We start from the raw sequence: 14,866 nt of genomic DNA on the forward strand, positions 1-14,866 counted from the left end.
TGGAGACAAGAATGCTACAACCAAAATCTTCAATTATCACTGCAGATGCTGGGGAAACACTTCAGGCCCTCGTGCCTGCCTGGGTGACACATTTCTGATCCTGACAAATATTGACAATAAAGGCTTGACACCTGATATTGTACTGATAGAGAGTTCACTGTTTGCTACGGCACCTAACTACGTATTGCTGTGATATTTAGAGAAAGGTGGCCTCATTTAAGCCCACAGACAGCATACTGATCAGCAAGTCAGGACAGACCCTCACACTTTCACACATACAGGAGAGCTGTTGCATGAGGAAGTAGGAGGAGGAGGCATGCCCTGTTTGGTATTCCATGGTATTCATCCAGACGAGGAGCAGCCAACAATTCCTGATGGGGGGGGAATGCTGCAATGTTTCAATTCGGTCTGAAGCACCAGTCATTAGCTCTGGATATGGAATTGGCTCTGCCAAAACTTCAGAAAATGGCAAAGGTTGTCCATCAGTCTATCGTGCAGACATTCGTTCGGACGGTGCGAGAATCCCAACAATTTGCAATTTGTAAGACTGTGAGCGGCACAGTGGTCCAGTAGTTAGCACTGTTGCCTGACAGCGCCAGGGACCCGAGTTTGATTCCAGCCTTGGGTGACTGTCTGTGTGGAGTTTACACATTCTCCCCGTGTCTTTACGGATTTGCTCCAGGTGCTCCAGATTCCTCCCACAGTCGAAAGATGTACAAGTAAGGTGTATTTGCCACATGAAAATTATCCCTTAGTTTCCGGGGATGTGAAGTTGAGGAAGAGTTGCGAGGATAGAGCGGGGGACTGGGCCTTGGTAGGGTGTTCTTTCAATGGGTTGGCACAGACTCAATGACCTCCTTCTGAACTGTAGGGATTCTATGGTTTCTAGAGAAGGCGGCTAAATCACAGGAGCGGTAATACTGACCAAGTATCGTTTATGGTAAAACAAACTTCAGTTTAAACACAGAACTAACCATATTAACAAAAAATAAAGAGCTTTACAACTAACAGTTAAAACAGTTTGTAATGAACTCCATTTGGCTTTATTGGTTGGCCAATTGGAGTATGAGCTCCCTCAATGATAGCTCATTGAGGGGGCCCATATAATCACCTGTGTAGGCTTTGTGAGCCAGTCTTAAGTTGACTGGACTGTTAGCAGCACTGTTTGTAGCTGCTCCTGTAATATCGTTATTGTAAATAAATATTGGTGTGGTGACGGAACTCCTGCCTCCCGTGGATTACTACAGTGGCGACGAGGTAAACTACGAATTTTGCGGAGACCAGCTGCCGCACTCGGAGGGTAAGCCTTGCCATTTTTAAAATGCCGTTTTTTGTGAGGTTAGAGGCATTCGACCCGGCTATTGAGGACTGGTCCCAGTATGTGGAGAGAATGTGTTACTTCTTCCGGGCAAATGATATACTGATGGACGAAAGGAGACGGCTTATCCTGCTGTCGGCGTGCGGACCCTCCGCTTTTGCCATTATACGTAGTCTGATTTATCCCAATGCGCCGGACATGAAAACTTTCCAAGAAGTAACAGAATTGGTGAAAGAGCACCACGACCCAAAACCACCCCTCATTTTGCGTAGGTACAGATTCTACACAGTGAAGCAGGAAGACAGGGAGTCAGTCACAAATTTCTTGACCCGCCTGAGAAGGCTGGCAGAAAAATGTGAGTTCGGCCCGACGCTAAATGAAATGCTTCGGGGCCGGTTAGTGTGTGGTAGAAACGACCTCACAATACAGAAACGCCTGTTGGCGGAAACGGAGCTAGACTGCAGGCAGGCGTTACAGCTCGCACTGTCCCTAGAAAAGGCAGCAAGTGGGGCGCAGGAACTACAGGGCACGCCAATGGAGGTAGATACCTGTGAGAGGGACTACCACAACGGGTCCTGCTACCAGATAGCCACTCTCAGGAAAAACCTGAGGAATAGAGGGAAAAAGGAAAACCCCAGAACTGCCCCCAAGTCTGCCAGGACTAACTGGAGACAGAGGGAAGTACCGGCTGAGGCTCCCCCAACAGAGAAGGACCGTTTCTGGCACCAGACAGGGTGGGGTAACAACGACAGAAATCCTAGAAGGATGTGGCAAAAGAGGAATAGCAGGTGGGGACGCAGGGAAGTACACAACCTAGATGCCCCATCCTCCTCCGAAGGGGAACAATTATATAATATTGCAACGAAGAAAGCAGAACACATTAGGATTACCCCACGGGTGAACGGGCGGCCGACAATAATGGAAATAGATACGGGTGCGGCTGTATCAGTAATGGGAGTGGCAGCATTTAGAAAAATCAAAGATGGACTCCAACCACTAACCCTAACAAAAACATCGACAAAACTTAAAACCTACACGGGGGAACCCATGGAAGTTCTAGGCATGACTCATGTACCTGTGGATTATGAGAAACAATTGCTCAGATTACCGTTGACAATAGTAGAGGGCTCCGGACCGAGCTTAATTGGACGGAACTGGCTGAAAGACCTCAAATTAGATTGGATGAAAATTTTCCAGAGTGTAAGCGGGCAGTTGAGTGGAGTACTCCAAAAATACCCAGAGGTCTTCCAGGAAGGTTTGGGGGAAATCATAGGCGCCAAAGCAACTTTGCACGTGGACCCAGAAGCCCTTCCGAAATGTTGTAAGACCAGGCCGGTACCTTTTGCATTAAGTAAGAAAGTAGATGACGAAATAGAAAGGTTACGGCGCGACGGCATTATCAGACCAGTACAGTTCTCGGAATGGGCAGCGCCGGTGGTACCAATTTTGAAGCTAGACGGCTCGATACGTCTCTGTGGAGATTTCAAACAGACAGTAAACAAATACGCACTGCTGGACAAATACCCAATCCCGAAAATAGACGACCTATATGCCAAATTGGCAGGTGGGCTTTTGTTCACGAAACTAGACATGAGCCACGCCTACCTGCAGTTAAAACTGGACAAGAGCTCCCAGAAGTTCGCTACGATCAACACCCTGAAGGGCCTTTTTCGTTATACTAGGCTACCTTTTGGAGTGTCATCAGCCTGCGCTATATTCCAGCGTACGATGGAAAATATTCTGCAGGGACAACCACAGGTGGCGAGTTATTTGGACGATGTCTTAATCACGGGTAGGACAAACAGGGAACACTTAAGGAACCTGGAGGAAGTGCTCAGGCGTTTCGCAAAGGCAGGCGTACGGCTAAAAAGGGAAAAATGTGTTTTTCATGCCCCACAAGAGACGTACCTGGGATATAAAGTAGACGAGTCAGGCTTACATCCATTAGAAGACAGAGTAAGGGCAATAAAAGAAGCCCCAGCTCCCACCACGGTCCAGGAGTTACGATCATTTCTAGGGTTGGTAACCTATTATGGAAAATTTATTGAAAATAGGGCGTCCATCCTAGAACCCTCCACCAGCTACTAAAAAAGGGGCAAGAATGGAAATGGTCCACCCGCCAAAACCGAGCATTTAGGGACATTAAGGAACAGCTGTCATCCGAAAATGTCCTAGAGCATTATGACCCAAGGAAGGAGTTGGTGATCACTTGTGATGCATCCCCCTACGGGGTAGGAGCCGTCTTAGCCCATAGAGGAAGGAATGGGGAAGAACGGCCAATAGCCTATGCTTCGAGGACCTTGGCGATGGCTGAGAGGAAGTACGCCCAAATCGAGAAGGAAGGACTGGCGGTGATATTCGCAGTAAAACAATTTCACCAGTATCTGTACGGGCGGAAATTCACCATAGTGACGGACCATAAGCCGTTATTAGGGTTATTAAAAGAAGACAAGTCAATACCCCCGATTGCATCAGCTAGAATCCAACGCTGGGCATTGCTACTGGCGGCATATAGATACGTTCTGGAGCACAGACCGGGAACACGAGTAGCACATGCAGATGCTTTGAGCAGACCTCCCCTCCCGGACACTCCGCCGCAAATACCAAAAGTAGAGGAGACAGTAATGACTCTAAATGTTTTGGACACCCTACCAATGGACGCACAACATATTCGGTTGTCGACGCAAAAGACCCAGTTTTAGCCAAGATGAAGCATTTACTGCTAACAGGGGAACTGGAAAGACCAGTGGAGCCATACTGGAGCAGAAGGGACCAAATAACCGTAGAAGGTGGTCCTATTATGGGGAGCCCGGGTAATCGTCCCAGCTCAGGGCCGTCAGGCAATCTTAACTGAGTTACATCACGGACACCCAGGGGTGTCTAAAATGAAGATGCTAGCTCGAAGCTACGTTTGGTGGCCAGTTTGGACACAGACATAGCAGCCTTGGTACGTCGGTGCCAGGAGTGCAACAGGGGCAAAGAGTGCCACCAGCGGCGCCATTGCACCCGTGGGAATGGCCAGGCAGACCGTGGACCTGCCTGCATATTGACCACGCCGGCCCTTTCATGGGCTCAATGTTTTTGGTGATAGTGGACGCCCACTCCAAATGGTTGGACGTCCACCGGGTAAACACGGCAAGCACAGCATCGACAATCGAAAAGCTCAGGGCCTCGTTTGCAACACATGGACTTCCGGAGGTATTGGTGTCGGACAATGGAACGGCATTCACAAGTGGGGAATTTGGAAAATTCCTGAAGGAAAACGGAGTCCGTCACATCAAAACGGCCCCTTACCATCCAGCGACCAACGGCCTGGCAGAGAGAGCGGTCCAGACACTATAAAAGCAGGACTCAAGAAGCAGCCGGCAGCGTCAATGGACACAAAGCTCTCCCGCTGGCTGTTTGATTACAGGACCACACCGCATTCCACAACGGGCATACCGCCAGCTGAACTCTTAATGGGAAGGCGGCTGCGAACGAGGCTGAGTCTCCTTTTCCCAAATTTAACGGGGAACGTGGAGAAACAACAGGAGGCCCAACGAAGGGGGCATGATAATAGTTGGCAGCAGAGACATTTCCAGGTGGGGGCACCGGTTTGGGTCAAGAATTATGGGAATGGACCAACGTGGGTCATAGGCACGGTAGAGTCCCAAACAGGGCCCATATCCTATGAGGTTTCAATAGGAGGTAAGGTGCTGAAGAAACACCTAGACCAAATAAGGGCAGCGGAACCACACCTGGAGGCAGGCGAAGCAGGGCCGCCTCAAGCTGGGATAGCCCAGATGGAAAGGATACCCACACCCCAGCCCCGAGCAATTTCTCCAGACCGCGTCATCAGAGTCGGAGATGGACACACTCGACGAGGCCGCCGCGACACCTCTCCCCGAGGAGGAGGAAGAACAACTTCCAAGGAGGTCGTCAAGGAAAAGACGGGCACCTATAAGGTACACCCCGCCCACTTCGGAGAACGACCCGGCGGATGACACAGAGGTGACAGACCCAGACATGAGGAGCAGGAAGAAGCTCAGAGGAATGCCAGCTGGCAGGAATTCCTCGGACCTTGGGGGGGAGGGGTGTAATGAACTCCAATTGGCTTTATTGGTTGTCCAATTGGAGTATAGTAAGAAGTCTTACAACACCAGGTTAAAGTCCAACAGGTTTGTTTCAAACACGAGCTTTCGGAGCACGGCTCCTTCTTCAGGTGAATGGAAAGGCTTGTTCCAGAAATGTTTATATAGACACAGTCAGAGATGCCCTGGAATGCGAGCACCTGCAGGCAATCAAATCATCAAAGATGCAGAGAGAGAGGTAACTCCAGGTTAAAGAGGTGTGAATTGTCCCAAGCCAGTTCAGTCGGTAGGCCTCTGCAAGTCCAGGCTTGTTGGTGGGGGCCGAATGTAATGCGACATGAATCCCAGATCCCGGTTGAGTCCGCATTCATGCGTGCGGAACTTAGCTATAAGTTTTTGCTCAGCAATTTTGCGTTGTCGCGTCTCCTGAAGGCCTCCTTGTAGAATGCTGACCCGGAGATCAGAGGCTGAATGTCCTTGACTGCTGAAGTGTTCCCCAACTGGAAGGGAACAGTCCTTTCAACAGGACTTTCAACCGATGCTATACACCAGATACATCAATGACATTTTTTTCCTTTGGACCCACGGCGAGACATCACTGAAACGACTACACGATGACATCAATAAGTTCCATCCCACCATCAAACTCACCATGGACTATTCTCCAAATTCAGTTCCATTCTTGGACACACTCGTCTCCATCAAGGACGGTCACCTCAGCACCTCGCTTTACCGCAAGCCCACAGATAATCTCACGATGCTCCACTTCTCCAGCTTTCACCCGAAACACATTAAAGAAGCCATCCCCTATGGACAAGCCCTCCGTATACACAGGATCTGCTCAGACAAGGAGGAGCGCAACAGACACCTACAGATGCTGAAAGATGCCCTCGTACGAACGGGATATGGCGCTCGACTCATTGATCGACAGTTCCACCGCGCCACAGCAAAAAACCGCACCGACCTCCTCAGAAGACAAACACGGGACACCACTGACAGAGTACCCTTCGTCGTCCAGTACTTTCCTGGGGCGGAGAAACTACGACATCTTCTTCGCAGCCTCCAACACATCATCAGCGAGGATGGACATCTTGCCAAGGTCATCCCCACACCCCCACTACTCGCCTTCAAACAACCGCGCAACCTCAAACAAACCATTGTTTGCAGCAAATTACCCAGCCTTCAGAACAGCAACCACAACACCACAAAACCCTGCCAGGGTAATCTCTGCAAGACATGCCAGATCATCGACATGGACACCACCATTACACGTGGAAACACCACCCACCAGGTACGCGGCGCATACTCGTGCGACTCGACCAATGTAGTCTACCTCTTACGCTGCAGGAAAGGATGTCCCGAAGCGTGGTACATTGGCGAGACCATGCAGACACTGCGACAATGAATAAACGGGCATCGTGCGACTATCAACAGGCAGGACTGTTCCCTTCCAGTTGGGGAACACTTCAGCAGTCAAGGACATTCAGCCTCTGATCTCCGGGTCAGCATTCTACAAGGAGGCCTTCAGGAGACGCGACAACGCAAAATTGCTGAGCAAAAACTTATAGCTAAGTTCCGCACGCATGAATGCGGACTCAACCGGGATCTGGGATTCATGTCGCATTACATTCGGCCCCCACCAACAAGCCTGGACTTGCAGAGGCCTACCGACTGAACTGGCTTGGGACAATTCACACCTCTTTAACCTGGAGTTACCTCTCTCTCTGCATCTTTGATGATTTGATTGCCTGCAGGTGCTCGCATTCCGGGGCATCTCTGACTGTGTCTATATAAACATTTCTGGAACAAGCCTTTCCATTCACCTGAAGAAGGAGCCGTGCTCCGAAAGCTCGTGTTTGAAACAAACCTGTTGGACTTTAACCTGGTGTTGTAAGACTTCTTACTGTGCTCACCCCAGTCCAACGCCGGCATCTCCACATCATGGCTACCATTGACACCGCAAACTGCCGGCTCAAAGTGGAGAGGATCTCCAGGAAGATCGCGCATATAGACACTGACATTCAGTTTCTACAAAGATGCAAAAAAGCAGACAAGATCCCGAAAGGACTACAGATCAAAAACCCACTCAAGTCGACTTACAACACAGACTACGCTGAAAGACTCTGCCACCGCACTTCTGTCACACTCCTCAAACACCTCGTACACCAACTCTACAGCAGTCGACGCAACCTGGAAACCAAGAGAGAGGCCATATTCTCAACTTGCGCTCAGGACACAGCAGACCAGCTGCGGAACACCGCCAAACAGATGAGACAGCAATACTATGCCACCTACATGCACACCAAGAACAGGAAGCTTGAGAAACTTGGCATCACCACCAGCAGCAATCAAGCTTCTCCCGGTACAACAGTCGAAAACAATACAGGGAAATCCATTGTCAACTTGTCAGACTACACCCTTCAACCAGACGAAATCGAAGTCCTCAGCAGAGGGCTCAATTTCTGCACCACCACCAAAATGGACCCCATCAGTCTCGCGGCAGATACGGAGGAATTCATCAGGCGAATGAGGCTCCGGGAATTCTTCCACAGACCCCAAGAGGCCGACAGCGAACCCAGAAACACGACCAATGAACCGGAACAGCAGACCGCGAGATCTGCAGTGCAGCAACCGAAAAGGAAAGAGTCAAATTGGACCCCTCCGGAAGGCCGCTGCCCTAGACTCGACATGTATGCTCAAGCCGTCAGAAGTCGTGTCAATGCCAGATTCATCACTCGCAATCACAAGGCAGCCTCAAACGTCACCCAAGCACAACGCAACGCCATCCGCACTCTCAAGACCAACCGCAACATCGTCATCAAACCAGCAGACAAAGGAGGGGCCACCGTCATACTGAACAGAACAGACTACTGCAAAGAAGTATACCGACAACTCGACAACCAGGAACACTACAGGCAGTTACCCGCAGATCCAACCAAGGAACACATCCGCCAACTCAGCAGACTGATCAAGACCTTAGATCCAGACCTTCAGAACACCCTACGTGCTCTCATCCCACGTAATCCCCGCATTGGAGATCTCTACTGCCTCCCGAAAATACACAAGGCCAACACACCAGGCCGTCCTATCGTTTCAGGCAATGGGACCCTGTGTGAGAACCTCTCTGGCCACATCGAGGGCATCTTGAAACCCATCGTACAAGGTACACCCAGCTTCTGTCGCGACACGACGGACTTCCTACAGAAACTCAGCACCCATGGACCAGTTGAACCAGGAACATTCCTCGTCACAATGGATGTCTCGGCACTCTACACCAGCATCCCCCATGACGACGGCATTGCTGCAACAGCCTCAGTCCTCAACACCGACAACTGCCAATCTCCAGACGCAATTCTGCAACTCATCCGTTTCATTCTAGACCACAACGTCTTCACCTTCGACAACAAATTCTTCATCCAGACGCACGGAACAGCCATGGGGACCAAATTTGCACCTCAATATGCCAACATCTTCATGCACAAGTTTGAACAGGACTTCCTCACCACACAGGACTTTCAACCGATGCTATACACCAGATACATCGATGACATTTTTTTCCTTTGGACCCACGGCGAGACATCACTGAAACGACTACACGATGACATCAATAAGTTCCATCCCACCATCAAACTCACCATGGACTATTCTCCAAATTCAGTTCCATTCTTGGACACACTCGTCTCCATCAAGGACGGTCACCTCAGCACCTCGCTTTACCGCAAGCCCACAGATAATCTCACGATGCTCCACTTCTCCAGCTTTCACCCGAAACACATTAAAGAAGCCATCCCCTATGGACAAGCCCTCCGTATACACAGGATCTGATCAGACAAGGAGGAGCGCAACAGACACCTACAGATGCTGAAAGATGCCCTCGTACGAACGGGATATGGCGCTCGACTCATTGATCGACAGTTCCACCGCGCCACAGCAAAAAACCGCACCGACCTCCTCAGAAGAAAAACACGGGACACCACTGACAGAGTACCCTTCGTCGTCCAGTACTTTCCTGGGGCGGAGAAACTACGACATCTTCTTCGCAGCCTCCAACACATCATCAGCGAGGATGGACATCTTGCCAAGGTCATCCCCACACCCCCACTACTGGCCTTCAAACAACCGCGCAACCTCAAACAAACCATTGTTTGCAGCAAATTACCCAGCCTTCAGAACAGCAACCACAACACCACAAAACCCTGCCAGGGTAATCTCTGCAAGACATGCCAGATCATCGACATGGACACCACCATTACACGTGGAAACACCACCCACCAGGTACGCGGCGCATACTCGTGCGACTCGACCAATGTAGTCTACCTCTTACGCTGCAGGAAAGGATGTCCCGAAGCGTGGTACATTGGCGAGACCATGCAGACACTGCGACAACGAATAAACGGGCATCGTGCGACTATCAACAGGCAGGACTGTTCCCTTCCAGTTGGGGAACACTTCAGCAGTCAAGGACATTCAGCCTCTGATCTCCGGGTCAGCATTCTACAAGGAGGCCTTCAGGAGACGCGACAACGCAAAATTGCTGAGCAAAAACTTATAGCTAAGTTCCGCACGCATGAATGCGGACTCAACCGGGATCTGGGATTCATGTCGCATTACATTCGGCCCCCACCAACAAGCCTGGACTTGCAGAGGCCTACCGACTGAACTGGCTTGGGACAATTCACACCTCTTTAACCTGGAGTTACCTCTCTCTCTGCATCTTTGATGATTTGATTGCCTGCAGGTGCTCGCATTCCGGGGCATCTCTGACTGTGTCTATATAAACATTTCTGGAACAAGCCTTTCCATTCACCTGAAGAAGGAGCCGTGCTCCGAAAGCTCGTGTTTGAAACAAACCTGTTGGACTTTAACCTGGTGTTGTAAGACTTCTTACTGTGCTCACCCCAGTCCAACGCCGGCATCTCCACATCAATTGGAGTATGAGCTCCCTCAATGATAGCTCATTGAGGGGGCCCATATAATCACCTGTGTAGGCTTTGTGAGCCAGTCTTAAGTTGACTGGACTGCTAGCAGCACTGTTTGTAGCTGCTCCTGTAATATCGTTATTGTAAATAAATATTGGTGTGGTGACAGAACTCCTGCCTCCCGTGGATTACTACACAGTTCTTGCATAAAATAAATAAAACTTTAACTTCCTGTCTAAATCTGTCACTGCATATTCCAATTAAGCAACTCAAAACATTCAAATGCCAATTTGAAGTTAACGGTCAGGGTTACTAGCTTCTCTCTACTGACCTTAGGAGACAGACACGTTCAAAAACAACTGAAAATCCTCCTGTCTTGCCAGACACCTCTGTTCAACTTAAAAATACTACGGCAGACTGCCAAACTACTAACAGACCTGGGTCCTCCTATTAATTACATCATCTATCCCAAAAACAAGGCATTCTCCAGTCTCCTCCAAATGAGGGGCAAAATTCTCCGACCCCACGCAGAATCGGAGAATCGGCCGGTGGCGGCATTATTCCCGCTCCCGCCGGGTTTTGAATTTTCCGAGCGGCCAAAAACCGGCGTTGTGCAAATCCCGCCGGCAGCCTCTGAGAACAGCTGGCACCGGCGGGATGTCATTTAATTTTCACTGTCAACAAATCTCCGGCCCGAATGGGCCGAAGTCCCGCCGACGTGGCCACGGGTCACATCGGCGAAAATCACAGTAGGTTTATAACGGCGTCAACCATTAATGATGGTTGACGCCGTTCAGTTACCTACATCGAGTGCGGGGGGGAGGAAGAGAGTACCGGTGTTTGTGGGGTGGTGGGGGGGGAGAGAGTACCGGCGTTTGTGGGGTGGTGGTGGGGGGAAGAGAGTACCGGCGTTTGTGGGGGGTGGGGGGGGAGAGAGTACCGGCGTTTGTGGGGTGGTGGTGGGGGGTCGAGAGTACCGGCGTTTGTGGGGTGGTGGGGGGGGGAGAGAGTACCGGCGTTTGTGGGGGGGTGGGGGGGGAGAGAGTACCGGCGTTTGTGGGGTGGTGGTGGGGGGGAGAGAGTACCGGCGTTTGTGGGGTGGTGGGGGGGAAGAGAGTACCGGCGTTTGTGGTGTGGTGGGGGGGAGAGAGTACCGGCGTTTGTGGTGTGGTGGTGGGGGGGAGAGAGTACCGGCGTTTGTGGGGTGGTGGGGGGGAGAGAGTACCGGCATTTGTGGGGTGGGGGGGGGAGAGAGTACCGGCATTTGTGGGGTGGGGGGGGAGAGAGTACCGGCGTTTGTGGTGTGGTGGTGGGGGGAGAGAGTACCGGCGTTTGTGGGGTGGTGGGGGGGGAGAGAGTACCGGCGTTTGTGGGGTGGGGGGGGAGAGAGTACCGGCGTTTGTGGGGTGGTGGTGGGGGGGAGAGAGTACCGGGCGTTTGTGGGGTGGTGGGGGGGGAGAGAGTACCGGCGTTTGTGGGGTGGTGGTGGGGGGGAGAGAGTACCGGTGTTTGTGAGGTGGTGGGGGGAGAGAGTACCGGTGTTTGTGGGGTGGGGGTGGAGAGAGTACCGGCGTTTGTGGGGTGGGGGGGGAGAGAGTACCGGCGTTTGTGGGGGGGGGGAGAGAGTACCGGCGTTTGTGGGGGGGGGGAGAGAGTACCGGCGTTTGTGGGGTGGTGGGGGGGGAGAGAGTACCGGCGTTTGTGAGGTGGTGGGGGGGGGAGAGAGTACCGGTGTTTGTGGGGTGGGGGGGAGAGAGTACCGGCGTTTGTGGGGGGGGGTGGGGGGGGAGAGAGTACCGGCGTTTGTGGGGTGGTGGTGGGGGGGAGAGAGTACCGGCGTTTGTGGGGTGGTGGGGGGGGAGAGAGTACCGGCGTTTGTGGTGTGGTGGGGGGGAGAGAGTACCGGCGTTTGTGGTGTGGTGGTGGGGGGGAGAGAGTACCGGCGTTTGTGGTGTGGTGGGGGGGGAGAGAGTACCGGCGTTTGTGGTGTGGTGGTGGGGGGGAGAGAGTACCGGCGTTTGTGGTGTGGTGGGGGGGAGAGAGTACCGGCGTTTGTGGTGTGGTGGTGGGGGGGAGAGAGTACCGGCGTTTGTGGGGTGGTGGGGGGGGAGAGAGTACCGGCGTTTGTGGGGTGGGGGGGGAGAGAGTACCGGCGTTTGTGGTGTGGTGGTGGGGGGGAGAGAGTACCGGCGTTTGTGGGGTGGTGGGGGGGGAGAGAGTACCGGCGTTTGTGGGGTGGTGGTGGGGGGGAGAGAGTACCGGTGTTTGTGGGGTGGGGGGGGAGAGAGTACCGGTGTTTGTGGGGGGGGGGGTAGAGTACCGGCGTTTGTGGGGTGGTGGGGGGGGAGAGAGTACCGGCGTTTGTGAGGTGGTGGGGGGAGAGAGTACCGGCGTTTGTGGGGTGGGGGGGGAGAGAGTACCGGCGTTTGTGAGGTGGTGGGGGGGAAAGAGAGTACCGGCGTTTGTGGGGTGGGGGGGGGAGAGAGTACCGGCGTTTGTGGGGTGGTGGGGGGAGAGAGTACCCACGTTTGTGGGGTGGTGGTCGGGGGGGGGAGAGAGTACCGGTGTTTGTGGGCTGGTGATGGGGGGGGTGGGGGTAGGGGTGGGGGGGGGGGGGGGGGGGGGGTGTAGGGGTGGGTGGGTAGTGGTGGCGGGGTAGGAATGGGGGGGTAGGGGTGGGTTGGTGGGTATGGGTGGGGGGGTAGGGGTAGGGGGATGGGGTGGGGGTAGGGGTGGGGTTGGGGGTGGGGGGGTAGGGGTGAGGTGGGGGTAGGGGTAGGGGGTTGGGGTAGGGGGCAGCGGCGTGCAGAGGGTGGGGGCGACGGTGCGTTGGCCCCGGGCATCCATTGGATGGGGGCATCAGCAGATCTTCCTCCCAGCTGCCTTGTCTTTGTTTGAGAGAGAGAGAGAGAGAGGGAGATTGTGGGGACAGACAGAGGGCGGCATTCTCCCCTACCCGGCGTGACGGAGGGTGCCGGCGTAGGGGAGTGGTGCCAACCACTCAGGGGTCGCGCCTCCCCAAAGGTGGGGAATTCTACCCACCTTTGGGGGCCAGCCCCGCGCCGGAGCAGTTTGCACCGGTAGACTGGCGCAAACACCCGGCGCCGTCGGAAGCGGGGCTGGCCGAAAGGCTTTCGGCGGTCGGCGCATGCGCCGGCAGTGACGTCAGCGGCAGCTGGCCGCTGACGTCACTGCCGGCGCATGCGCGATGCGGGGTTCTCCTCCGCGTCCGCCATGGAGGAGGCCGTGGCGGCGCGGAAGGAGAAAGAGTGCCCCCACGGCACTGCCCCGCGGAGTGAGCGGGGGGCCCCGATCGCGGGCCAGGCCTCCGTGGGGGCACCCCCCCGGGTCCGTTCGCCCCCCGCCCCCCCAAGACCCCGGGGGCCCGCTCGCGCCGCTGAGCCCGCCGTTCCAGAGGTGGTTTAAACCTCGGCGGCGGGAGAAGGCCTCCCAGCGGCGGGACTTCGGCCCATCCGGGCCGGAGATTTAAGGTAATTTTTTTAAAAAATGAAATCCCGCCGGCGCCAGCTGTTTTCACAGGCTGCCGGCGGGATTTGCACAACGCCGGTTTTTGACCGGCGGGAGAATTCAAAAACCTGCGGGAGCGGAAATAACGCCGCTTCCCGCCGATTCTCTGACCCTGCGTGGGGTCGGAGAATCCCGGCCAGAGAGAGAGAGAGACAGAGAGAGGGAGTCCCATCTGTCCTCTGGCTGAGAGCAGGGCTTTGGTGAGTATGTTGCAATCTGCCTAAACCCAGGAATATTGCCTGGTTAGAATGCAGAGGGAAATGCTGGGATCCCGGGGTGGGAGATGTGTCTGGATTTGTCTATTTCAGCTTCAGCCTCTGCGATTTCAGGTCAGTTTCACAACAACAGGAAAAACGCGCGGAGAGAGAGGGAAAAACTTTTGGCAAAGTTTCTGGGTTCTGCCTTTATAATTCACAGCGCAGAAAGGGTTCTGCACTGTGAATTATAAAGGCACCTTTTCTAACCCTGGGGAGAAACAACCTTTTGAAGAGTCTGAGGAAATAAGCAGGAATTTGGATTAATTCTGCCTCCCCACCCCCTGGGCCTCTTTCTCCTCCTTTCTCCTCCCTCCCCCTTTCTCCTCCCTCCCCCTTTCTCCTCCCTCCCCCTTTCTCCTCCTTAGACATTAGAGTATCCATCAGCACCAGAACCAAAGGTTAAATGACCAACCAGTGCCTTATACAATGATATGCACACCCACGAGTATTATATGCAAATAAAACTGACCCATTGGTACTTTATTTCAAGGTAAGATGGCCTAGTAGTAGAATAAGTTAAACTAAAAACCTCTCGGGTAAACATTAAAATCCCAATGCCCAATTCAAAAAAGAACAGGGAAATTTTCCTGGTATCCTGTTCAATGTTTATTCCCTCAGCCAACAGCGAAAGTATCTGGTCATTATCATGTTGCTCTTTGGGGAACCTTGCTGTTCACAAATTGGATACTGCATTCACTGCATTTCAGTCATAACAAGCTCACATTCGTCACGTGTAACAAACATCAAGGTAAGTCCATCCCTTTGAGAGGAGCT

At 53.1% G+C, this 14,866-nt stretch overlaps 1 pseudogene; it reads left to right on the plus strand.

Moving 5' to 3' along the window:
- Window positions 1-4,119: 4,119 nt before the first annotated feature.
- On the plus strand, window positions 4,120-4,818 carry LOC119970448 (annotated as a pseudogene).
- Window positions 4,819-14,866: the final 10,048 nt, after the last annotated feature.

Source organism: Scyliorhinus canicula, chromosome 8, assembly GCF_902713615.1.
Source record: "Scyliorhinus canicula chromosome 8, sScyCan1.1, whole genome shotgun sequence".
Classification (NCBI taxonomy): domain Eukaryota; kingdom Metazoa; phylum Chordata; class Chondrichthyes; order Carcharhiniformes; family Scyliorhinidae; genus Scyliorhinus; species Scyliorhinus canicula.